Source organism: Lutjanus erythropterus, chromosome 2 (assembly GCF_056507025.1).
Source record: "Lutjanus erythropterus isolate fLutEry1 chromosome 2, fLutEry1.hap2, whole genome shotgun sequence".
Lineage (NCBI taxonomy): Eukaryota > Metazoa > Chordata > Actinopteri > Lutjaniformes > Lutjanidae > Lutjanus > Lutjanus erythropterus.
In genome coordinates, this window is record NC_139318.1 from 38,731,081 (window position 1) to 38,757,500 (window position 26,420).

General features: G+C 37.9%; 1 protein-coding gene across 1 annotated transcript in view; it reads left to right on the top strand.

Moving 5' to 3' along the window:
* Positions 1-11,016: 11,016 nt before the first annotated feature.
* The window catches only part of lrrc38b (leucine rich repeat containing 38b), a 61,636-nt gene continuing 46,232 nt past the window's right edge, over positions 11,017-26,420 (top strand). The window contains exon 1 of the transcript XR_014772057.1: positions 11,017-11,130. The gene's annotated coding sequence lies outside the window, so the exon portion shown is untranslated. The remainder of the gene's footprint in view (positions 11,131-26,420) is intronic.

Consider the following 26,420-nt stretch of genomic DNA (forward strand, 5'->3'; position numbering starts at 1 on the left):
TGATGTGGGAGATCCTGTATTTCTGTATAAATGTATATTGACTGTAACCCTGTGAATGATGTAACAATTTCATTATTTGTAATATTGTCATTGGTTTATTTTCTAAAAATGGAAAGCCCAACTTGACTCTCCTCAATAAAAAATAAGATCTGTTATAAAACAGTGATGAGTGGTTTGTTCTTTGTTTATTTGTTTTTTTTCACAGTGGTGATTTGCACTGTGTATTTTACAGTTGTGATCTGTGTAATCTGTGGTATCACAAACATGAGGAAAATGTAACCACTGCTAATGTTTGGCATAAAAGAAATAATCAATTACTAAAGTTTATTCTGTTTACTCACGAGAAATGCAGCCATAAATAAATGCTGGAAATAACTTCATTTGAATTAGTTAAACATATTTTATGGTTCCATTTTAAATTATTTTAAGATTGCAATGTTACTAGTGATTGGAATAACATTTTTATTGTAATTTATGGTAAAAAATAAGTAAATAATAATAAATTAATGTAATTGTATTAATAGTAAAAGGCGTATGCCTAAGAAATGTGTTTTTAAAATTTAAAAATAGCTTTTTAAATTGGCAGCAAAGACTAAACATTGAAAGCTATAACTCTAATTTCATTCTGGTTGATGATCAGTGGAATCTTTTTGTAATTTATGAAGTTTTCCATTTCATGAACGGCATAATTGAGCATAGTACAGTACATTAGAGTTGGTCAATGAAGAGCAATTGACAAAACAAAAGCAACAAAAACAGATCTTGTCACTCAGCTGTCTAAACCAGGGAACAAAGCATCCTCAGTGTACTCAGTTTTCATTCCTTTATTTTCTCTGTGGCACTTTTTTGCGCTCTTATACAGAGAAACCAGACGGCTGTATCAGGTTAAAGCTAACAGGTTTGATAACCACGGCTATCCTTAATAAAAACCTAAAACTGAATCAGCCCGGCGTATTGGTTTTCCCTAGTTTTTATCTGTAAATGTGAATTTTAATGAACTGAGTTATTAGTAAAATCAAATGAGGCAGAGATTAAATCAACCAACAGATAAACTCCTGCTAAAGCTGACAGGTTTGCATCTCTCAGTACAGGCTGAGCTGGTCACAGTAGCTTTTGACTCCAGTGGAATCTATAAAATTTGGTCTGGTTAAAAATACCTTTACGTGACATATTTAAATGTATTAAGTAATTGTATTGAACTGATGTAAATATAAATATTAATGATTGAGTAGAGAGATAGACTCTGTGCAAAACAGAGATACATTTAATCGCATGATCCACGGCCTTTAATTTTCTTAAGTAAACTTCTTAAATTAGAAATGAAAGAAAGTTAAAATACACATTTTGTTTGTAGATACATTTTCTGAGGATTATCCAAAGGGAGAATACTGCATTTTGGATATTGTTTTTTTGGGGGTAAAATAATCAGCCTTAATATACATAAAATGAAGACATTACAAGTTTTCTAGCTGTTACAGTTTGACAGCCAGAATCTAAACTTTACTCCCCCCTCTCTACTGCTTTCTGCCTTGTTAGATCAGAACAGTCAAGATTCCTATCATTTAAAAATATCCTGTTTATGTTTTAAGAGGTTTTGGATTAAAAATGAAAAAGACTTAAAACTAGAGAGTTAAAGAATTAAAACTTTCAGCGTTAGAACTTTTACAAGCAGGGCATTTGTTTCCAGCTCACATTGGACTCAGACGTCCAAAAATTACTCCAAAAACAAGCCAAATTCCTGTAGCTCAGTAAGAACGTTTTGAAAAACACAGAGAGATGCTGCACGGCTCTCCCACGCTGGTACACCAACGCTAATAGCAGGCTGCAGCTTACAATTTTCTGGAATAAATAATTGAATGAATTGCATACATGAATTTTATCTCAATCCACAAACGCCACATTGCACAACGCACACATCATATTGGACTTACCAAAAAGCAGCGTCGATTATTTTTTAGGTCAAACTGAGCGTTTGAGCGAGCATCACTTCTCTCAGTGTATCCCGGAGCCAGACTACTGCACATTGTTCTGTGGTTTTATGTCAGAAGTGATTTGACCAACAGTGCTGCCGTCTCTCTGCAGCTCGGTTTCTGAGCGGAGGTCAGACTCCTTCACCTTGTTCTGAGATTTTGAAACCTCATTAGCGGCCGACGTGTGAAAGGCTGGAGACCCCGGCCTGACCCGGTGGAGAATGGCGCGTGTGTTAAAAGGTTTACCCCGTGAGCAGGAGAGGAGGGGTTCAGGAGTGCAGTGGAGAAGGGGGAGAGGAACCCCACTGGTACACCAAAGAAAAAACCTTTCTACTCCCAGTCTCGACCACCCGTAAGTCCCCCCACCTTCCTACACCTTGAACACTCGGGGCCCAGCACGGCCCGAGCATGGGAACAAACGCCATCTGAGCTCTGGGGGTCATAACGTACAGCCAGGGGAGGAAAAGAGTGTGCGGGGGAGATTACGGGGGTTTTGTGTGACTGATGAAATGTCAAACAGGAGCAAAATTTACAGGAAGTGAATTTTCAGAGCCATCGTTTTAATCAGAAACATGACTGATGAAGGTGTGCTTGAGCTGTAAGCAGGTAGACAAAGACTCTCTGTCATGGTTTGTGTGGTGATCAAGTGGGGATAAGAGGGATTTGTAGAGGTGCCATCTCCTCCTCATACAGCCCATAATTCATTGCTTCGGCCCTGTCTCATTCTGCCCCGCTTCAAGCCTGAAGAGACTAAACAAATACAGAAGCAAATCAGTGGCAAACAAGCTACAATCAGACTGTTCATGTGCAGACAGAAAGTACATTTGGTCAAGTACTACACTTAAGTACAATTCTGAGGTACTTGTACTTCAGATTCAAGATTGGAGATGTTCCTTGTCATTTTGCAAGTGCAACAAAATGCAGGTATGTCATCTTCAAATGATGTGTTGTATCAAAAAATCACACACATTTACAGAGAATAAATAGGCCAGGATTAAATAAATAATATAAAGTATATAAAATAATTAACAATGAAACACAAGTAAAACACGAATAATAGAAGTGACGAGGTGCAAAAGCATCCAGCAGTAAAATAAGGTGTGGTGTGACACATATGGAGTGATGGTGTATTGGGAAGTGTTGAATGACACGTGGCGCATGTAGAAATATTACACAGTCAGCTTGAGTATTTCCAATTTCTGCTCTTTTAAACTTCTACTCCACAACAATTCAGATGTAAATATTCTACATTTTACTCCACAACACTTATTTGATTCACAAGGGAAATTCACAAGCTAACCAGCAAATCGAGTACAGAAAATATTTAAAATTAGCTCCGTTAAATATTAAGTGGAGAAAACAGGGATTTATAGAGATGCTATCTCCACCTGATGTGGCCCATAATTAATTGCAACTCTGCCATGAGTCATACTCTTATGAAGATTATAATGTTTAGTTTTATTTATTTATTTAGTTAGATATTAATTATTTTTTATTTATTCATATTTTGTGACATAGTCAGAAATGTGTAAATTCAAATATTAAGTTCATAGTTACATTTTTTCCCTCTGGTTTGTAATGCTATTTATCCCTGTATTTTTTGTTCTAATCAATCAATTAATTAATTAATTAGTTAATTTTTTTGTGAGTTGCAGACTTTTGGAGATATCGGCCGTAGAGATGTCAGCCTTCTCTTGAATATAATGGGACTAAATGACAGTCAGTAAGGTGCTCAAAGCACCAAAAAAATATACATCTGAAATTTTTAAAACCAGTGTCTCTTTTCAAAAATTACAAACTGGTTGCTCAAAATAATCCACACTCCTTGTTGTGAGCAGTTTCATGTTGGAACTACTTTGAAAGTAGTTCCGGTAACCAGGTCATTATTTCTGGAAACAGACACTGGGAAAAATACATATTTTTGATTTGGGGGTGAACTGTCCCTTTAAAGGTGGTGTTATACTTAACTACATTATACAGAGAGGAGTTTCCTTTTTTTTTGTTCTCTGTATTTACATCCATAAAGGCAACAGAGTATCTCCTGAAACAGGACATTCTGCATGATGAATACTTTTACATAAGATAAAAAAAAATGAATATACAACTTGAAATACAGTATGTCTGCCTTGTGGTATTGCTACTGTTACTTACGTGTAAATAGAAGATTAGGGCACTTCTTCCATCACTGTGTATGTCACATGTCAGCAGTTAGGCTCAACCATCTGCCAGTTTTTTTGTTTGTTTCTTGTACTTAATTTAACAATAAAACAGATTTTTAAAAGAGTTTTTATAGGATTGGATCAAAGGACAGATTTTTTCCATTAGTAAATGATGGCTAAGAGAGTTAGTGCAGCTTATGTTGATGCTCATTTGGTAAAACAATGACTGCTAAGTATTCATGTGTGTCAGAGATGTAACTGGGTTATACACTCATTAAAAACAGTGACCTTTTTTTTTAATTTATGGTTGAATTAAAAAGCTGCTGCTGTTTCCTTTGCAGTGTCTTTACTGCCATTCTGTTCTATCTAGAAAATACCTTTAAAAGTAATTATGGATTTTTATTTCTTATCGTTTAAAAGCTTAATATCATTTTCATTTTACAGTGTGCATATAACTGACAGCCCTTAATTTTCAAAATGACTTTTGTGTTTTCAGATTTATTGAACTGGATTTCTGAAAATGTTTTCTGAGCCAAAGACTCTTAAAAAAAAATCCACTCATCACTCAAAAATAATCACGTAATCCTTTAAAGCTAAAATAAATAAATAAAAAAAATTAAAATAAAACACCACTGGGTTTGAAATGACTGTTTAGAAATGTTTTAGCAACGTCATCAAAATACTGTTTGAAGTGAAATCACAGTAATTGGTGGTGAAACAGTTACTCATTTTCCATCCGTTTTACCACTTCTGACAAAACGGCTGCAGAACATCTGGAGCAAACAAACCCGAAATGAGCAATTCAATAACAATGAAGAATTATGAGACTCACTTTCTCATAAACCATCAAGTCAGCAGTTGGAAATGTTAATAAGTTGATAATAGATGGATTTTTGTCCAGATGGTCTGCAGCCCTTTTTCCAGAAGTGATTGAATGGTTTGCTGGATGTTCTTTCAGATAAATTAAAAACAGCTTAAAAAGGAAAAGTCATGTTGGAGGAGAAAAAACACCAACCAACTCAATTTGTTTATTTCCGGCAGCCCAAAAACTTGTCCATAAGGCCCTATTATGGATTTCTGAAGCATTACTAAATGCCAAGTTTGGGTCAATTACTTTGAAATCTACTTCAGAAAAAGGGTCATCTTAGGTTAATAATTTGGATCACTTTTGGATCAAACATTAAAAATATTGCACCAACTACTATAAAATAGATACAGCCAAAAAAAATCTATGTACCACAAATATTGTTTTTTTCTCTGTAAACATCTAATTTAAATTGCTAATAAAATGCATTTTGCACGGAGCTGTTTTCTCCTAAAAATACAACAACACAAGACACAAGGTACGATTATACAGCACTAAAAAAGTCTATGATACAATAATTATCACAATATTAAAAGACAAAGAAAAATGATCACTTAATAAAACGTCCTTTATTAATTAATAAATCTGATGTGCATATAAAAATTGTTTTCCTTTTAACTTAAAGTGCTTCTTCTTTTCTTCTTTAATAAAATAACAATATCAATATATAGAATCAATCCTTTTATAAAATAAAATTAAATAAAAAATGTAAAATAAATTGATTAACCATGTAATATCATAGCAGATATTGTCACAGTCTGGTGTGGTGTTTAGACCTTTTTATTGCAATATCGCAATATTCAATATATAGTTACATCCCTATAATCAAGTAATCCTTGACAATGTAACTATAATCTAAATAATTACATATTTTTGCAGTCTGATTGCTTAATAATCTATTATGATCCAACCCTGATAAATACTTATTAATATAACTAAAACTACTGGATACAACTATAGCAAATGTATAAATTATAAACGTACAGACACTGAATTGTAAAAAATATATTTTAATAATACTTACTGTAATTTATTTTTTTTAATATAATAACTTGAAATTACACGCTGCTGTCTCGACCTGCTTTTCTTATTTCAGTAAAAGCGTGTCAGTTTGGTTTCTTTTAGTTTTGTATTTCTGACATAATAAAGTTGACAGATTTTTCTCTCTGCAGTTGAGCTGCTATTTTCTCTTGATGACACTTATTCCAGGACAGAATGAGTGTTTTTATTTGCCCATTTCACATTAATGAGACACACTGATGACATTAAGAATCTCTTAGAAGGTGCAGATGTTTATAACAGTTAAATTGAATTAATTTATTAATAGAGTCTGGCAGGTGGTGAGACAGACAGTCACTGAACTCACACTCCACAGTTTATATTTTCAGAGCAGTGGGCTTTTGATTTCAGGATAACAGGCTGAACTTTACATTGACCGACAGCTGACAGTTATAAACAGCTGATCAACTTACAGTGGAGGATTTGTTGTTGCTTGTTATTGTCAATTTATGATGTTACGAGCGTCCTGCGCTCCTGCAGCGCTCCTGCAGCGCTCCTGCAGCGCTCCTGCAGCGCTCCTGCAGCCTGCAGAGCTTCCCTTAGTCTGGAGAGGAGCGGGCACGGGGGTAAACAACTCGCTTGAACCATAGATCATATATTATTTAGGATTACAACCTATTTAATATACTGTTTATGTCTCCAACTCGCTATCCGGACCGCTGCGCTCATGTTTGCATGAGCAATTGCTACATATTTCTCCTTTAATGAGCATCTGTTGATTTAAAAGCAGTGAGATTATTAAGAACATCTGACTTGGAGCACTGTTTTCATCTAACTTGTTAACTTGATCTGAAACAACTTAATTCATTGTCTGCAATCAATTTGAAATAATTTTTTAAAAGTTGGTCCAACTGTTCTGTTTTTTCAGTGTAATCAGTAGTAAACAACAAGACAATAGTACATGTCTTGACGATTGTTCTGGTTGGTAGTTGCTGCTCTGTGACACTGTTCCAGCAAATGTCGTCATTCACCAGACACGGGGTCGAGGGTGCAGGAGGTCACTACAAATTCTCCATAATGGCGGCCGAGAGATGAAAAACTGTATGTGGCCACCGAGGACAAGAAGGCCACTGCGAGCGAGTGAGGAAGAGTTCACCGGCTCATGTTGTGTAGAAAGACCTCCAAATAGGTCAGAACTGTCACAAGCCATTCCCATCATGTCCCGCCGCCGAAACATGATGGAAAGTGGAATTAGAATGAAATAAGACATAGTGATTCCTCCGGGCATGGGAGGAATGGATCTGCTTACCACACAACTGCCCTTAATTGGCAAGAAGCTCAAAAGTTCGACCCCAGGAGCCAGATTTTAAGAGAGTTACGAGACAGTGGCTAATGCGGCACAGACTGCTAAAGGACCCTTTGCCTGGATTGATGAATTAATGCGTCCAAGAAATCTGGACATCTGGGCGCTGGGTACGGGAGAATTACATCCAACTCTAACTGGACTCAGACTTCTGCCTAATACAGGCCAGCAGGTACAGTAAATAAGACTGAGAGGTTAATGTGGACCTCGCAGGGACCTTGGCTGTAAATAAAAAACATGTTTGATCCACACTGTTCTGGCTTGGCAGGGAACTCGAAGCAACTTTTACACAGGAGCCATCACTCAAGGACAGACAACAGCTCCGTTATTTGTGTTAATGATAGGAAGTTGCCAAAACCTTCCAGGAAAATGTGTCATGATTCCTTAATTTTTTATATGCAGAGTTATGTTACTATGTAATTAGGATAAAAAAAAAGGTATTTTATTACAGTTACAGAAAATGGTTACCAAATCTTTATCAATTATTATTAAAATATTTTCACTGGGTGAAAATATCTCTCTTATTTTGAGACAGCAACAACATCACACTACAGTGTAAATTAACCCTTCAGCTGAGAAAAACATCATCCAAGAACTCAATATGTAATTTAAAGAAACATTTACAGGAAAGACCAACCACTAATGTTAGCCACACAAACCAACTGCAAACGTTAGCTACACAAACCAACTGCTAATGTTAGCTAGACAGATGAAATACTAACATTAGCTTCACAGACCAACCACTAATACTAGCTACACAGACTAACGTTAGCTAAACACATCAACCGCTAATGTTAGCTACACAGACCAACTGCTACCGTTAGCTGTACAGATTAACTACTAATGTTACTTACAGAACCCAACTGCTAACATTAGCTACATGTACCAACTGCGAACTGCACCTACACAGACCAACCACAGACATTAGTTACACCGACTAATGTTAGCTACACAGGCCAGCCGCCAATGTTAGCTACAGAAATCCAGTAAGCTGGCTAACCTGTCAGTACAACTACTACCAGCAGTACTACTAACAGTACTACTTAGAGCCCTGCAGTGGTGTGACCTGCTAAAACATTGTGTAACGGGTAAAAAATATATATTTAAAAAAATTCGGGTGCGGTCACAAGTAAGATTTAATTAATCGTGCGTGGGTAGCAGGTGAAAACAACATCATAACGAACACAGTACCGTTACGTGTTTTCCCCAATCGGAAGCGAAAATGGCTGTGCTGCATTTTTGAAACTAACATTCGCTAATACAATAATATCAAGCCTTATCAGCTGTCAGGCTTTTATTGTGAAAGTCTACGACACAACCTTTGACCCCACATCCTGCCGAACAATGGGACGTAACGTTTAATCTGGTAGGCTAATCTCTGTAGGCTACTTGATAGCTCGAATGGATGGCACCAAGGCAAAAATGGCCAGTAGAGAAGACCAAATTGTGGACAATACTTCCCCGAAGGCCAAGTCGCATGTTTGGGACGATTCTGGTTGCGCTGAGACTGTGAGAATAACGTTGTCAGCGGCTTTGCTGCTGGTAAAAAGTTTCAGAAAGTGTTAGCTAGCTTTTGATAGCCGCTAGCTAGGCTCGGCGTCACTATGGAAACACATACACCGCTGCAGCAGCAGAAGTGCTGCGCCAGTTGAGAACACAGAAAAGTGATTTTGAGTTGGAAATATTTGCGGTTAACGGGTAAGTTCTGGTTCTCAGCTTGCAAAAGTGGACTCTGTACGACTGTGCTGCTATTACAACCAGTCAACTCCTGTTACTGAATAATATATCGGGTCTGTTAGTGATGATGCTGAAGACTGGGATGGTCTGAATAACTTTCTGTCAGTTCACTTGAAGTTTAAGTTTGAAGTGTGATTTAACAAAGTACACTTAGACGCCATAATTACATCTGTCTATCTACATGTGCATTCATACATTAACCAAGTAAAGAATGTGTGGACAAATCATTTATAAATCAGCTACCATACAACATTATATTAGGCTAAATAATTTCACCATGTGTTGTACTGAGATAGGCCCAATCCAGAAAGAACAGGAAATAATCAGGTTACATTACTTTAATATTGTGATACTTGGATTAAGTTACTAATTTGTATTTTTTTTTTTAGTAATTGTATAAGAATACATTTTTAAAGTAACACTTCCAGCCCTGAATAGTCATGTGCAAAAAGGCACTCCCCATCATAAAGAGTTTCACAAATAACCTCTGTGTTAAACCTGTAGTGACATTTATGCTCCACGTGTACATTTTCTAGACAATATATCCTCAAACTGATCTGGCTGCAGAGCACGAACATCAAAGTGCAGATTGAACATTTTCATGGCGATACAGAGAGACATGTGACCTCTCTGTGACTGCTTTTAGAGTTCCCTGAACCTTTTTTTTCCCTTCTTAATTCCCTTCCACTTGAGTTACACAACCCACAGATGCCACATCGTGTCGGGCAGAACCAAAGGGGATATCTTTCCCCTCTTATAGTGACACGCTCGCTGGGTTTCAGGCTGAGCTCCATCTCTGCCTCCAGCAGCAGCAGGAGGCCACAAAGCAATGGAGGCGTCTGACTGATCTATATAGCACTATAAACCTCACTGCTACTGTGTGCCACATTCTGACAGTTATATGTATTCTGATTTGTTTGATCTTTGTATTATTTGAAGTATTATATGAAAAAACTATAATATAATGTAGTTAGTGAAACTAAAAATGTCTAAGCAAGTCTTGGAAGCTTTTAAAAGAATGGACCTTGATCGCCATCTTGTGTTAAAGATATAACATTGCATTATGTCTCCCAACTTATCTTTTCCCCTTAACACAAGTTTTGCTTATTTAAGTCAATTAAACTTAAAATTTATAGTGTTTTTTTTTTTCAGAAGACTTCATAACTTATAAACATGAAAAATTCTAACTTGAAAGTTGACTGGAAATGATGAGTTGAATGAATGTACTGTACAGAGTTCAATCAACTCATTAAATTTAATTTCTAAAGAAACATAACCAGCATATTATCAGATTTCCCAGCATGTATTGCTTGAGGGTTAAAACTCTCCTGAGACCCTTACTTTTTTTTTAAAGTTTGTTTTATAGTTTTGTAGTTTTATAGTCTCTGATACACTTTAAGAGAAATCATGGATGCGTATTTTCACAATGACAACACTGTGAATCCTGATGAAGGTTAGTGTTGAATTCAGCTGTTTGTGATGTTTGTCAGTGTGACTGATTGAGAGTTGTTGATTCAACTTCATATCTTAAGCTTATTGGACATGTTTCTGTACTGCAACAATAAAAGACCAAGGCAGAGTAGGGCAGGTCAAAACTTTGCCCTCCTGGGGAAAGAATTCATATATGTAGCCCTGTGTGAAATAGCCATTTTTCAGTGTCTATTAAATGTAATTTCTCAAGATCAAACTGCACATTTTAGAGTGTCCTTTGATTGTGACCAGGCTGAGGCACACCATGCAATAACCATGCTATTTAATCAGCCTCTCTATATGCCACATCTGTCAAGTGGATGGATTATCACAGCAAAGGAGAAGTGCTCTTAACAAATTTGTGACCAGAATTTGAGTCTTAGATCTTTTACCTCATGTCATGAAAAATGGGAGCAAAATCAAAAGTGTTGTGTTTATATTTTGCTGATTATAGTGTACTCTCTGCAGATGCTCAGTAGAAATCCTTGGAACCTGGTAGTGAAGCCAACTAGTATAATGAAGCTGAAGACTGCAGGATGTCTGCGTCAGAGATCACATATAAATGAGGTGAGTTGACCCAGCATGGCCTTTAATACAAACATATATAAATGAAGTTGTCTACGTAGGCTTAGAGACAACCAGTCTGCCAAATTCATGAAGTGTAAAATGAAAATTACAGGAGCCAGAGTTGGTTACAAGGCAGTGAACAAGAGGCAGCATGCATACAGACACAGGGCCATGTTTGTGCCCTAGGCAAGATCAGGTGTTGGTGCACATGCCTCCAGGGTAGGTGTAAAACATGAAATGTCACTGGTATTGGTCAGGGACAGCAGCCACTGTAGCACCATTTCTATTGCTACTTAGGTAACAAACTACTACAAATGCAAATTCTACTCAGAAAACAGCATTTTAATGTTTACACAAGAAAACGTGTGTCTATTGGGCTTTCTTTTCCTCCTCCTCTTTTCAGTTTTCTTCCTTGTGCACTAGGAGTGGGTTGCACCAATTGGTCTTTACTACACCAGCTAAGACCAGTCTTTAGAATGGACTTTAGGTTGGTTGCAGACTTAAGCCTAGTAAAAGCTAGGCCCGGTCTTAGCAATGCATGTGAATGCTCATGTTACTGCAGTTATTGCTTAGCAGCGTGCAGTGCTATAAAACAGTTTAACAATCTCCTGCTGGAGGTTTGGACCTTTCCATTATGAAATTTCATTATGAAATAAATGTGCCTCAGTCAGTCCAGCAATCCAAACTCTGGCAGTCTGTGATACCCATCATCCCTGAGTGTGCACAGTGCGTGCTGCAGGCCAGGGCAGATGAAAAATAGTGAGGAACGGTACAAAGAGTATTTCTTTATTTGTAGATTTATTTTTTCATTTGTTACCTCAAGGCAGAAAGTGAGAAAAGGGGCCCACCAACAAATTTTTATTCATTTATTTTTTAATTTTCCTTTGTGGGTGATCAGCACCCACCAGAAGTTGGCGCCTTGTAGCCAGCCACCTATGTGGCCAGTGCTTTGGCCGGTCCTCATAGACATCATCATCGTCCCAAACACTTGAAAAGGTAACCTGCTCAAGTTTTTTTCCCCGGTTAACATCTTCAAAGAAGCCTTATTTGGAGAATAAAAACCTATCCCTAGTCTCAGCTTTTTCACAGGAGTATTTTGAAAGGCAGTTTGTCATCCAGTCAAAATTACAGTATGGAGAAACAAAATGGCAGTTGTTAAAGGAGCAATATGTAGCAATAGCACATGTGGAAATGAGTACAGTCACCATCCAAATAGTGAGTTGGAGCCATAGATTGTATATTACAGAGGTCAGACGGGCTGCAGGAACACTGCAGAAGCACAAGATGCACACAACATTGTAAATGTACATAGAATAAATGACCATGAGTCCAAAACTAAGCCTGTTTTCCTGAGAACAGAAGCCCGCTGCTCTGAAAATACACACTCTGGACTTTGAGTTAAGTGGCTGCCTGCCCTCTGTCTGCCAGACTCAGATTAACGGGTATAAACATCTGCTCCTTCTGCAAGATTAATGATTTCTTATGACCCATAAACAGACACTTACTTATACGGCAAACATTCAGCATTAATTTGAATGCTAATTAATGTGAAACAGGCAAATTAAGTGAGTTAGAACTTTCAAAGGACACCGTGCCAAGAACGTTGTTGTCAGAGAAGTTAGTTTTTCAACTTAACTTAATGTTTCCTTTTTTCTCCTTTAAGCAAATAGATTCAGAACATATATCAAGAATATGGATGTGTTTCAGTTTCAGTATCACTGCAAGATTTACAGATTTACTCATTCAACTCCAAGTCAAATGATATTTCTTCTTATTCATTAACCACAATTTTAAATTCTATATGCTATATGTAGGAAACATGAAGAAGAGGAAATGCAGAGGTGGTTTTTCTGTCCTCTGAATGTGAGGGTACTGTAGTTGTTCATCACCATGTGTCACGGAGACCCAAGAGTCAACAGGTTTTCATTCCATCCAATCACTGCAACAGCAGGTTTCAGTGATTACGCGTCCCTCTGTGGCTGAACGTGTGCAAGTGAAATCAGCTGCTGGAATGAAGAACTGCAGATTCCCGAGCCTCGGCGGTCGATGCGAGGAATGGTTAGGGAAAAGATGAAATGTAATCAACAGAATTGCTCTGGCACAGGTTTCAGTTAATGGGTTTTTACAGACAAAATGTATGATTCATTTTGTGATTTGGGATTTCATTTTAGCAATCGGTTTCTAAAGAGATGCAACTGGAGATGTTTAGCATTAAGAAAATGTGCTGCAGCTAATAACAAAGATTTTCCAGTCCACAGTGTAGTGAAAGAGGCAATCCATACTATGAAGGTCACCTGTCAGTCTGTGAACATGTGACAGACAGCTTGATGAAGGCTAGTCCTTCTCCTTGTTGACAATACACAAATCCTTACCGCTGGAGTCTTTAAGGTTAGGGTAAGAGGATGAAGCAGCAGCAGTAAATCTCAAATAAAATATGATCACCTTTAGTTTATTATTTATCATGTATAAAAACAAGAAGTATACTGCTGCAGCAAAATGCAAACAGAGAAAACGTGGTGTGAATTTATGGGGGAGCTAAGGAAGATGACTGACCCAGTTTTAACACATTTTATAGAGTGTGTGATTTGTAAAATAAAAAAAAATAAACGGGCGGACATTGCAGTGATAGACAGTTAAGCTGGATGCCAACAAAAAGAACTAGAAGGGAAGGACATTTTCTTAAACAAAATTGTAATTGTCATAATATAGGTGTAGACTTTTTCTGTGCATTTTCTGGTGCAAAAATACCCCAAAAACTTTTAAGTTTCATATCAATATTCAGCTAGTTATTATTGTTATTATTGTTTATAGTAGCACTAAACCTGACAATGGCAGGGACAATGATGGAAATGGATTTGTGTTGAAGCACAGTCACTGTCTCCATTTGCCACTGTAACATATGAGAGTTCGATCCACTCATGACTCTGTCCACTCAGGAGGATCCATAACTTGTTTTTAAAAGAGCTACAGCAGTATTTCTTGTCATCTTCCAACATCTACTGGTGGTCATTGGAAATACATTCAATTTATTCAGTCTGACCAGAAGCAGGGATAACACATATCACCATCAAGGATAAAAAATGAATGACCACGGGGGGGACATCAAAAGCAGTTACATACAAAAAATAACCTCTGAAAAAATACACCGTGCACATGGTCAAGTAAATAAGTTTTCAGTAAAGAGAGAACAATTAAAAATAAAAACGAAACAACAAAAGGTAACAAAAGGGCACAACTGACCTGTCCTAAGTCCTGTCCCTCTTTGCTCTGTGCTCCAATAACTGTTTTCCTGTTTCCTCAACTTTGATATGCTATGTGCTAGGCTTGTCTATGTTGGGAGAGTTTTCAGCTAAGAAAAATGAGTCAATTTCAGTCCTTTGGGCCGTTCTGAAAATGAATAAATAAAGATAAAATGAAAAATGAAACAGAAAAGATATACAAAAGTGGTGGAAACTTTTCAAATGGGTTCCTATCACATCCCATATAAATAAAATAAGGTTACTTTCTGAAGTCACAATCAGAAGCATTGAGCTGTTAAGAATTCAGTTGCACTTTGCTATCTAGTTGTTGTCTGAGCCCCTTGGTGAAAACATTTGTTACATACAAGAGGGAGGTCTCCCTGGATTTCAGCTTGCCTTTGGGAAAGAAGACAGAGTTTGAGACATGTCCCTTATACTCAAAAGAAGTGAGATTGAAATAATAACACAGATTTTAGGCCTTTTTTCTTACAACCTTTTCATTTGGCGGCATTATGAAAGTAAAGTGTCAGAAACCTTTAATTCACAAATCTAATTACTAGCAGCTATCTTTACATGGGATGAAAGAAGCAAGCTCTTCCTTTCTACCTTATTGGCTATGATGGACTTTGGACAGAACATAATAGTTCCTATTGGCTCAAGTGAGGTGTCAATCAAAAAATCAGACTGCAGCAGCCATCTTATGACCAAAATATGGCTTATTCAAGCAGTTTGTGGGTATTTATCAATGGAAATAGTGTTTTGGACTAAATATGTAACTGAATTGGATCGACTGGACCACTGTCCAATTTTTGTCAGAATATGATCAATCAATGGCTTACTGGGAGGCTTCAATAGTGAGTTGCCTCAGTTTTGTAATTGTGCACTAGCTTGCTTGTTTGTGGTGTTGACTGTACTGACTGTTGTGGTTGTATCTTAAACTGGTTGACAACAATGGAAACACAAGAATCTCAGCTTTCTAATGGTTTACTGCATAATGCACGCTCATTTGGCACCACCACCACCACCAACCACTACCAAGCAGTATATTTAAGTTGTTAAAGCTTACTTTCCCTTCACATATTAAAATGCTGTGTACATATTAATGAATCTGTAATTATCCAGTAGAACATTACTTATCTATTATTAGGGTTATATGATAAATACAGAACTCTGAATGGGGCCATTTGACATAATGAGACATTTTATTTCATTTTTGGTACTTATATGTATATATACACATGTATATTTTGCTGCGAATGCTGAAGTACTTTAAGTTAATACTTCTTCCACCACTGCTAGTAGGACTAAACTAGGAGCAACGAGGTCCTTTGAATATCCACCAGCAAATGCCTTACCTAATAATACAGTTTTTTCAGTCAAGAGTCAATCCACACTTGACCACATGTTCCAGTGAATTTTAGAGTGCGTTGCATGGTGGAAATAAGCATTTTGTACAGCTGCTTGAGAGGAGGATTAACAAAGGGGGACATTTCCTCCCTTGATTTATATAAACTGGAACCCAATTTCACTTTGTTGGCAGCCATCTTCCAGTCAGGCATTCTGGGGATTCCCCCCCCTCAAATGCAGCAGGGTGAATAATTTACACAAGTGCCTCAAGGCTTTTCTCTTCACTCGTTCTCTCTGCTGCCTTCCTGGAAAAAATAGACAACCATTTTAAGAGTTGGAAATCGACTTTGTTCACTGGACATTGGCCAGATTCTTGGAAAACAATGCTTCATCTGTCCTTCGGGCCTCTTTAAACAACCTTTGAACGTTGTTCCCGTTCCCTGCCGAAACCATGAGGAAGACCAGGTCATTCCTGCGGCTGTCGATGTGGCTCGATTTCAATAAAAATATAGAAAGCAGTTGGTGAGGCCGAACCTCTGCCAACGCTATAAGTTTCCACGCCCAAAAACACCATTTGTATCGGGCCAGAAATTATTTCTGTGCTATTTGTTGGCTAAATTTATCAGCTAAAAGCATGAAGCACCGCAGGTCACGATTTTCTTATTGACCCGGTACACATATATCAAGTGTCTGTCTTAGTTTCATGCTTAGATGTTATTGTAGCCCATTTCAGCCAAGGTGATGGAAAAAAACAAAAAAGAAAGAAAGAAAGATCCTGTAAGTCATTGTAATGAGAAACTTTCTCAAAATAATGACTTCATATCTAGAAATAATGAAAAAAGATCTTAATACTAAATAATTAAATTAAGCTCTTTCAAAATAAATACTTAGTATCTCAAATAATGAGAGGGATTTATTGCAAAACAATGACTATCTCATAATAATGACTTAATATGGCAAAATAATGAGAAGTTTTCTCAAAATAATGTCTTAGTAACTCAAATTAATGAGTATTATCTCAAAATAATGACTTTGTATTTCAAATTAATGAGTTGTATCTTAAAATAATGACTTTTTTATCTTAGAATAATGACCTCATATCTCAGAATAATGACTTTGTATCTCATAATAATAACTTTGTATCTCAGAATGATGACTTGATCTATTGCAAAATAAAGGTTAAGGTCAACTTTAATGTGACATGCACCACCATGCCAAGTGCAAGTATACGGGCAGATTCGGTTTCTGCATTTAACCCATCCTAGTATTTGGAGCGGTGGTCAGCTGCTGTGTAGCACTTGGTGCCCATTTCCAGTTCTAAGCCAGCACCTTGGACTGTGCTACCGACTGGAGAAGTGACCTTGTGTGTTTTAATGATTGGGCATGGGATGGCGTGAGGGAACCCATGCAGGCACGGGGTAGAACACAGACAGCATGCAACATGCAGAAAACACACAGAAAAGCTTAGTATTTATAGAAATATACTAAATTCAGAATAATAACTTAGTATCGCAAAATAATGACTCACTGTCGTAAAATAATGGTTCAGTGTGTGAGAATAAAAGCTTACTATGTGAGTATAAGAACTTAGTATTGCAATATAATGACATAGTATAGAAAAAATTTACCATCTCAAATTATAAGAAACTTTCTCAAAATAATGAGTCAGTATCTCAAAAACTTAATATTGCACAAATAATGACTTGAAAATTTACTATTATTTATCTCACTATTATACTAAGTCATTATATTGAAATAATTAAGTTATTTTGAGAAAGTTTCTCATTATTACGACATACTCACTCATTATTTGGAGATGCGTTTTGTCATTATTAAGACTTACAGTATCTTGATTTTACATTAGCAGAAATGGGCTCCCATACATATGAAATGACAGGTAGACATCAAGTGTTTACTTGAAAGTAACAAACCACAGCCTAATCACGCTGTGCAGTCAAATATAGTTCAAATCCACAGAACTTAAATTATAGCAAAAATGTGTACAAAACTAAGCCTAAAACTTCCAGAATAGTTGCATATAGTAGAGCAGTGCAGCCATAGAAAGCCTCGGTCTTGGGTTTGAATATTTTGGATAAAAATAGAATGATTTAAAGCTGCTTAAGAGGAAATCAAAGGGTAAACTAGAGGGTATTGTGCTGCACTGTCAACAGATTTTACCACACGGGGGCAGTGTTTGACAACTGGTCAACCAGCGTCTTGCTCCGGAGGACAAATTCCCCTCCAAGGTCCCCGCCTGTCTAGACAAGTTGCAATTTTCCTCTATTTTGTGGGAGCAAGCAAATAGAGTGTGAACATTTCTACCTGAATGGTTTAAAACAGTCAGCTTCACAGCTTATCCACTGTTGTCTTGTCTGAGCTGATGAAATTTGTCAACAGACAAAATGAAACTGAAATTGGGCTTCAAGGGGAAGCAGAAGGCATATGGGACATCAGTCAAAGTGGGCTGATAAATGTCAGCAGCGGAGATGTTTTCCTCTCTCTGGTCAGGCAGAGACAGCGGAGGAATATTTTAAGATGCAGCGAGGTGTGTCCGCCAGTCTCAACAGATTACTGGGTCCGCGTGTAATCCAGGAAAGGTCATAGCTCACTTTTAATCTCCTCCCAGGTGACATTACACGGGCCGTTATCACTACATTTCCTCACATGATTGATTGGAGGACATTATTAACATGGCAGTCACACTGTCCCATCTGCTCATGATTGACTGCAGATGAGTGTCACCATGTTATGGTGTGCGGGATTTTATTTACTGTCTGTCTGGAGGCCTCGGCTGTTTTTTGTAAGTGTAGGTGATGTCAAACTCAAAGTCTCAGTCAGATTGGTGCGTTCAGTTTGTGTGACGCATACAAGGAAACCAAGAATTGACAAATAAAGACTGACATACATATAGCATGTTGAGGAATAAGTTGTACTACAACCATAAAGTTAAAATGATAAAAGGAACAGATGTATTGATGTATCACTATCTGCATATGTACAGAATATTTTGATTATTTTCACAAGGACAGTAACATCTTCTCTACCATTTTTATTTAAATTCAAGACTTCCTAGTACATTGATTTTAGGGTTTGCCGTGGAAATCAATAAGCCAGCTGGATCCTCATGCATCTTGTCTATTGATCAATGGATTTAGTAGATGACCGCCTGAACAGCAGTCATATTAATTAAAAGATATTTTTGAAATAGCATGCAACCTTTTCTCCTGAAGGTTGCTGTTTTATTTTATATAAATGTATAAATTCTTTCTTCTTAATTCAGGCTCATGTTTGATTGAGTGTTATTTTGAGTCTTTTAAATTTGTAACAAATAAGATATGGATGTCAGTAGCTAAAATTTACTCAGAGATGTTTAAATGAAGGAATCTGTCACCAGAATGACATTTTATAAAATGTTTTTGTTTGTTTGTATTGTATATTTGATTATGAAATTACTCTCTGGTGAAGCTATTATTCCCCTTCCCTAGTTAATTAAACTGGTATGACCTATGAGTTGTACGTACATATTATCAGTTAAAAAGAAAAACAGGCTGTGCTGGGTAAAGATCTATAAGTCAAAATAAATCTTGATATTTGAGCTACAGTTCCTTGAAAAGTGAAAGTTACTTTAAAGTCTTGGTTACATCTAGCTAAAAATTCAATGAAACAAAACTGTTTCTTTTAAAGATATACGTATATCTTGTATGTATATTAGCTGCTGTTGAAAAACAGGTACCTGGGTGGAAACAAAAAACACTTTTGAGCAAAATCTAGCCCCATTTTAACCTATTGACCTGTAAATTAATTAATCAATACTGGTTATTTATTTATTCTGTTAAACCTTTTATTGCAGATTGTTTGGCTACTTTGGTTCCAGTGGAAACAAGCAGTGACATATTATCACGTTTTAAGTCAATATGGGAAACTTGTTAGCATACGGTTGCTCTTTACCAGGGCTGAAAGTAATGAATTACAATTAGCATACTCCTGTTACTGGAATTTTATCTTACTTAAGTATTTAATACACAAAGTAATCTACTTTACTACTTTTAAAATCACAATTGAGTAGGCGTACAGTTTGAATTAAAATCCAAGTCTTTCATCAGCATTTTTGTCATCAGTAGGTTATTAGATTGCTTATCAGACAAAACAGACACCCCTTTGATTGAATCCTGCTTTTGATAATGAATTAAACATCAGTGGTTAAAAAGTAACTAATACTCTGACAAGTTTTTAAGCAGAATACTTTGTAAGTTTACTTATGTACCATATAGTCACTTAACTTGCCTGCCTTCTGTTTTGGTGCTGGGAAGGTAGCACACAGTAGGTATTTAGAGCCTTTTTTTTCCTGAGAAGTGATGCCTGTTGAGACAATAAATGACACTATGAGAGTGAGCTATAACAGCTGAGTAAAAACAGCAAGCTATAAAGCTCAGACAAGCTGAGACAGCTGATGAATTTCTATGGATTTGTAACTATAAATGACCCTTTTCAAATACAAATATAGTCATGTGCCCTGTATTATAAAACTATTGATTGTATATTTTTACGTTTATTTATACAACGTAGGCTTCCTACGTATTTCTGTCTACTTGAATATATGGAAAGCAGTAGTATTGGGTTTTTAAATGTGGGTTTCTGAAAAGTTGCTGAGCTAAACTCTGTCTGTACTTCACTAAAGTTAAAACACAAAATTCAAATATTTGTCCAAGGCGTTTCTACCAGGACTGCTTCTTTCATGGAGTTGGAATAAACAGCGAGTGGAGTCCATCCATCACACTCTTCAAGGCAGAATGACGGCTGAGCGGAGGGGGTGACGAGGGGGGAGGAGGATGATAGATTGAATTGCTTTGACTAATACGGGCAGAGGGAGACGTTTCACGGGAGCTGTCCTCTCTACCCTCACTATCCTGCTGCCTCCACATCACCGCTTCAATCCATCTCACACTCAGATGCCTTAATGCCCCCTTACACACTCACTCACACACAACACACATAACACACACGTGCACTGCAGGCTCTGGTTAGGCTATGACATGCTGACATTTGCCAGGCAGGAAGGTGTTGTGAATGATAAGGAAGGGAGGCATGAGTGATTGCGAAACTCCTTGCTGTGGCTCCCTCAGAGACATCCATTAGATTGGAGGAGAATTGATGGGGACATTTGTCTCTCTGAACTGAGTTTTTTCTTCATTGGAGTTCAGATCATGGGGACTTTTAGAGGAGGGAGCAGTAGGGGTGAGACATTTCGTGTCCTGTCGTGTGCAGTGTCTCAGCCTGTGCAGTTCGCTGACTTGTCTCCTAATGAGGCTCTCTGCTGCATCCCTTCCTGTCCTGTGTCCTTTGTGTCCTGCACTCTCCTTGTAGCGCGTGTCATGACATTTTCTGTCGCGGTGCATGTCTGTGCATTCGCAATCAGCACATGTTCTATGGATGGTCATGATGTTTCAGTGCAAAAATGCAGCATTGCAAACGTGCTTGTGTTTGAAAGTCTGCCTCATTTGCAGTTTGCATACGAACATTCAAGGTATTCAATATGAATGAGCATAGAGGTAGTGAGTTACTTGCTAAAGTTGCATTTCTAGTGTTGATGAAACAGTGAAAAAAAACAAAAAACAAAACACGAGTTGAAAATTTGCCATCCATGGGTGCTTCAGTGCACAGCTTATACTGTTAACTTGAGACTAAATATCTCCCTTTTTATATCAATGTCTCCCTTCTATTCCCAGAGTAGTTTAGAGGAAGTGGTGTGATTTCAACAACTTGAAAGTTTGTAACTGATTTGACCAGTTTTTTTCAGTATGAGGTGATTGTGGTGACAGTGGTTCTCAAACTGTGGGGTGTGGTGGGTGGGTAGGTAAAATCAACAAACAAGAGTTTGCTGATGCTATTAGGCTGACCTTTTTTCCACTAAAATTCAACTTGGATCCTTTTTTATTAGTTTCTTTCCTTATCATTGATAATGTCCAATTAAAAAATAAAAATAATAGTTGTGCGGAACATGAAGCTTTTTTGGTTTCTGAAGTGGGGCATGCCAGGAAAAGTCTGAGAACTACTTACTTAACATAAATAATAAAATACAAAAGTAAAATAAATGTAACTAAACATCAGTTAAATAATTGTCGATGTTCATACACCAACATTTTTTTTAAGCTTGAGCATATTTGAGTTATATTGTGCAGATTTATGAATTTGTAACATTGTGATGCGTCAAAATTGTAACAGATACACCACTGAATTCCAGTTGTTCAACGCTGAATGAAGTTACACAGAAAGTGGTGAAGTATCTTTGGTTACTCACAGCTAATGAGCAGAGAAAAACAGGAACCTATAATGTGGATCTGTCACTTCTGGATGATACATGATTAATAATTCCAGTATCGACATCTCTGTGTTGGCCTGATGGATGTCAGGGTGGGTGTGTTCATAAACCTTGTAGCTGTATGTAGAATCAAAAAAGCAGAAAACTTTAGCTTGCATTTAGCTCGACTGCGGAATTTATTCTGCAGCGCTCGCCTCTAAGGAGCTTTAGGTTCCTGTTGCCTGCGGGTCAAACAGGGCCTGTTTGATTATTGCACATGGTAGCAAGTAGTGTACAGTGCAATTGGCACATAATTGCTATTTAGAACACAGTTGAAATTAAAAAACTATAGAAGTGCCTACTTTTTAACACATGTAACTTACTGTATACTTTAACAATGAACTGTACCATTGTATCAATGACATTTAAACATATTTTAATGCCATTTTAGATCCTGTATGTTTTAACCCTTTACATTCAATGCATGTTTATGTCTGCTTTACACATTTTTTAACCCTTTACACATACTGGTCCAATAGATCTTACAGATGCATTCCTATAAACTTTACCTGCCATCAGCAAACATACAGTTTGAACATAATGCATACAAAACATAAAACAACAGCCTAAATTCCAATGCATTTGATCATGAAAATTATTAAAAAGCAATCTAAAAGTAATGCTAAATAAAAAGTTGTCATGACAAGGATTTGAACAGGGGAAAAGCTTTTTAGTCATAATCTAAAAGATCACATGTCAGGGATGTTAGATGTAAATATTATCTTTATTTTTGGGTTGTGTTGCTTTTTTCTAGAATGTATTTATTGATTAACAAGTGATATACAATTATGATCAGTTTCTTGGAAAACTTTCTTGTGTAACTTCACAACACAACAGGACAGCAGGGGAGGGCATGGATATATACATTTGTGTGTGTGTGTGTGTGTGTGTGTCTGTCTGTCTGTCTGTCCACAACTCAACAAAGTGCATATGCATGCATGCACGACACATCCACTAATTGAAGTCGAATCTCTAAATGTCACCCCAAATCCATCCATCACCTCAAAATATGGCTTCCACTGCTGATTTAGTGAACTGGTGACACGCCACACAAAGCTCAAATGTCATCACTCTCCTCCAGTGGGTGTGTGTGTGTGTGCGTGTGTGTGTGTGCTCAGAGTGGCATGTGCTGACAGAACATCCTCACACTTGCTGACTAGCTGTGAACAAGAGGAAGATTTCTTTGGTGACAGTCAGAAATATTTTCCACCACTCATCACATGTGGAGCCATGACTTTGACGGTGATCTTGGAAAAAGGAACACAGGCGAGGAGGAGGCCCCCACTTACGTCTCCTCGGCGATGGCGGGGGGCGGTGGTGGGGTTGCTGGGTGCTGAAACATGATGTCTGACGTAGGAGGAACGAAGGGCTGCGATGCACGGAGGAGAGGAGGGAGGAATACTAAATGGACAAGAAAAATCTGTGACGCAGAAGTCACACCTCATGCTCGCAGGACTTATCTCCTTGGCAACTATCTCCGCCTGCTTCAACTCGCTTGCACCAATTGAAATTGTCTCTGTGTTTCCATCTCTTTCATTAGCTGACTCAAAGTTAATGTGCCTTTGAATGAAATTATGCATTCTGTCTGAGTGCCCTGTCTAATTTCATCCTCCTTTGGACAGACTTGAAACAGAAGCACATATTTCATGATGCTGCCAACACAAACACTGTTAACCTTGGACTTCAACACCCCAAATTTATTTTGGTGAGATCAGGCCGAGTGACGTGACGGCAAAGCGCTGGATGAGAACGTAGCATGCTTCTGTTGGCCTGAGAGGACGAGGCAGAAATTTACACTCGTGTTATTTTTGTCCTTCCACCCTGCGGTGCCACCCTGCATGCCCTCTGACTGCCATCACGCTGCCCGGTGGCACTGAGCTAATGATGTCACCATTTCAAGCCATCTCTCAGCCGGACCTCTTGACCCCCAAGCTCGTGCCAGGGACACATTAGTGACGATGTGTGGTTTGTGCAGCTGTGGACATGACAAAACAGCCTCATGCCAAGACATTTGAGGATGCCTAAGTGCTGCTTGAGAAATCTGCGTGATTGATGTAAGAAAACACCGCCGTCGTCTTGGTGAATTGTTTCTACTCACAGGCCTTGGACGGAAACGGAAACTCTAAAGGACTTGCCTACTCTGAGCTGAAAGGAGAGTAATCAAAACATAGCTGATGATGTATGGCTGGGTTAAAACATAACTAACACCCCGACCTCAGATGTAGCAGATATGACTAGGAGGAGCTGACCTCTGGCTGATGTAATAGCTGTGATTTGTCTTAGCCCTGTCATAACAACACAAAAGCATGGTGGTTTCCTGGTGACTTGTCCACGCTGACAACTTGTGGACTCTCCTCGCATCCTCAAAACTCCCTCTGCGATAATGAAATACGCTTGGACACGTCTTGTTCCGATCCAGGAGAGCCATTCTTTTAGCTTCAGCTGCTGGGGTCTGCACGGGAGGCAGCTGTCAGAGAGAAAGACCTGTCAATCACGCCGTCCCTCAACTAGCAGCCGACAAGGTCGTTAGGCTTCATGTGACTTCCACGTCCCTGCATCAGCAGATTACTGCTCGTTTGGCATGTTTACGTGTTCTCATAAACTGAAAGCTACATGTGATGCAGCTTTAAAGGAGCAATATGTAACATCTGGGTGTCCAAAAATCAGTGATGCAGTCGGAGCCATTGACTATTTAATGCACAATCTATGGTTGAAGAGAGTTGTTTCTCCCCCGCCTCCTCCTCCCCACATTTGAGAAAGCTCAGGCAGGAGGTCAGGAGTGCAAGACAAGTGCAACATTGTAATTTGACAATAACAACCAATGACAGTTCCTCCACTCTAAGTTTTTCAACTGTTTATAACTGTCAAGTACCTGCCAATGCGAAGCTAAGTCTGTTATCCCGAAAAACAAGAGCCTTATGCTCCGGAAATACACACTCTGGAGGTGGAGTTCAGTGGCTGTCTGCCTTCCGGACTACATCAACATATTGCTCAGTTTATCCATGGTAAACATGTACTCCTAAAAGACTTCTAATGATTTCTCAAGACTCATAAACAGACAAATACTCATTTGGTGAACATTCTGCATTAATGTTAACTCTAATTAACATGAAACGAGCAAACAAGAGCAGTTATTCCAGCCCAGAATAGAAATTTCAAAGGGCAGCGTTGATGTCAGAGAAGCCAATGAGTAAATAAATAAATGTCTGTTTATGACTTGTAGGAAATCAGTACTAATCTTTTAGATGGAGTAGATGTTTTTAATGATTAATTGAGCAAAATGTTAAAAAGAGTCTGGCAGTCAGAAGCCACGTAGCTCAAAGTCCAGAGCAGTGGGCTTTTGTTCTCAGGATATTGGGCTTAGCTTTACATTGACAAACAATGCCTTAAAATGGTATAAACAGCTGATCAGCTTACAGTGGAGTATACTATGTTAATTGTTTGCTACATATTTCTCTTTTAAAATGAAACAAGCAAACAAAAACTGTTCCAGCTTGGAATGAACACTGGGGCTGTAGCATTGGCGTCACAGTAGTGTGTAATCTAAATATGTTACAGATTTCTCGTTTAAAAGCGTTATATACTGTAGCGTATGTGCATATAGCAAAATGTTCACAGACATTCACAGGGTGATCTCTTACTTAAATATGTGAATCACAGCTCTCAATGAAAACCCCTGGTTGTATTTCAGCCTGTCAATCAAAGCAGATCTATTTTTGCATGTGTCTGAACCCCGGGGATTTCTGCCGTCACTGAGCGCACCATAAATGTGTGACATCTTCACAATGGGCACTCTGCAGTGTTTTGTGGCCAATCCATGGAGGATTTTAGACCCACTTTCCCAGCAGTCCGAGTAAACCAGATGAACCTTGTGCTAAAACGTCTGTGCATTGATGTAAAAGGTTACTGCTCTCTTATTGGTAATAGAGATATATGCTGTGCTTTTAAATGATTTATTCAGAACACCATTTTCGAAATGCGTGTCAGACCTGGACAGATTTAGCGCTTTCGGCTATTTCAAAGCCACACCACAAATAAGGTAGCATTTAGGATTAGGAAAAGGTTTTTTGTGTACACTTAAAGAAACATATGGGAGCGTTTGTAGGATGTGACTGGATAGGATGAAGATTAGCATGTCCACTTACCTCCTCCATCAGAATTTTTCCTGCAGTGTAAGAAGTGCTGACCAGTGTTTCTGCGGGTTTCAACAAGTTGAATTTAAGACTTTTTCAAGGCCATTATAAATGCGATTTAAGACCTATTTTCTATGTCCATACTGGCAAAAAACACATGCACACTTTGCATAGTAGTTATTAGTTTAAGGTAGTTACTAGCTAGTATGATCA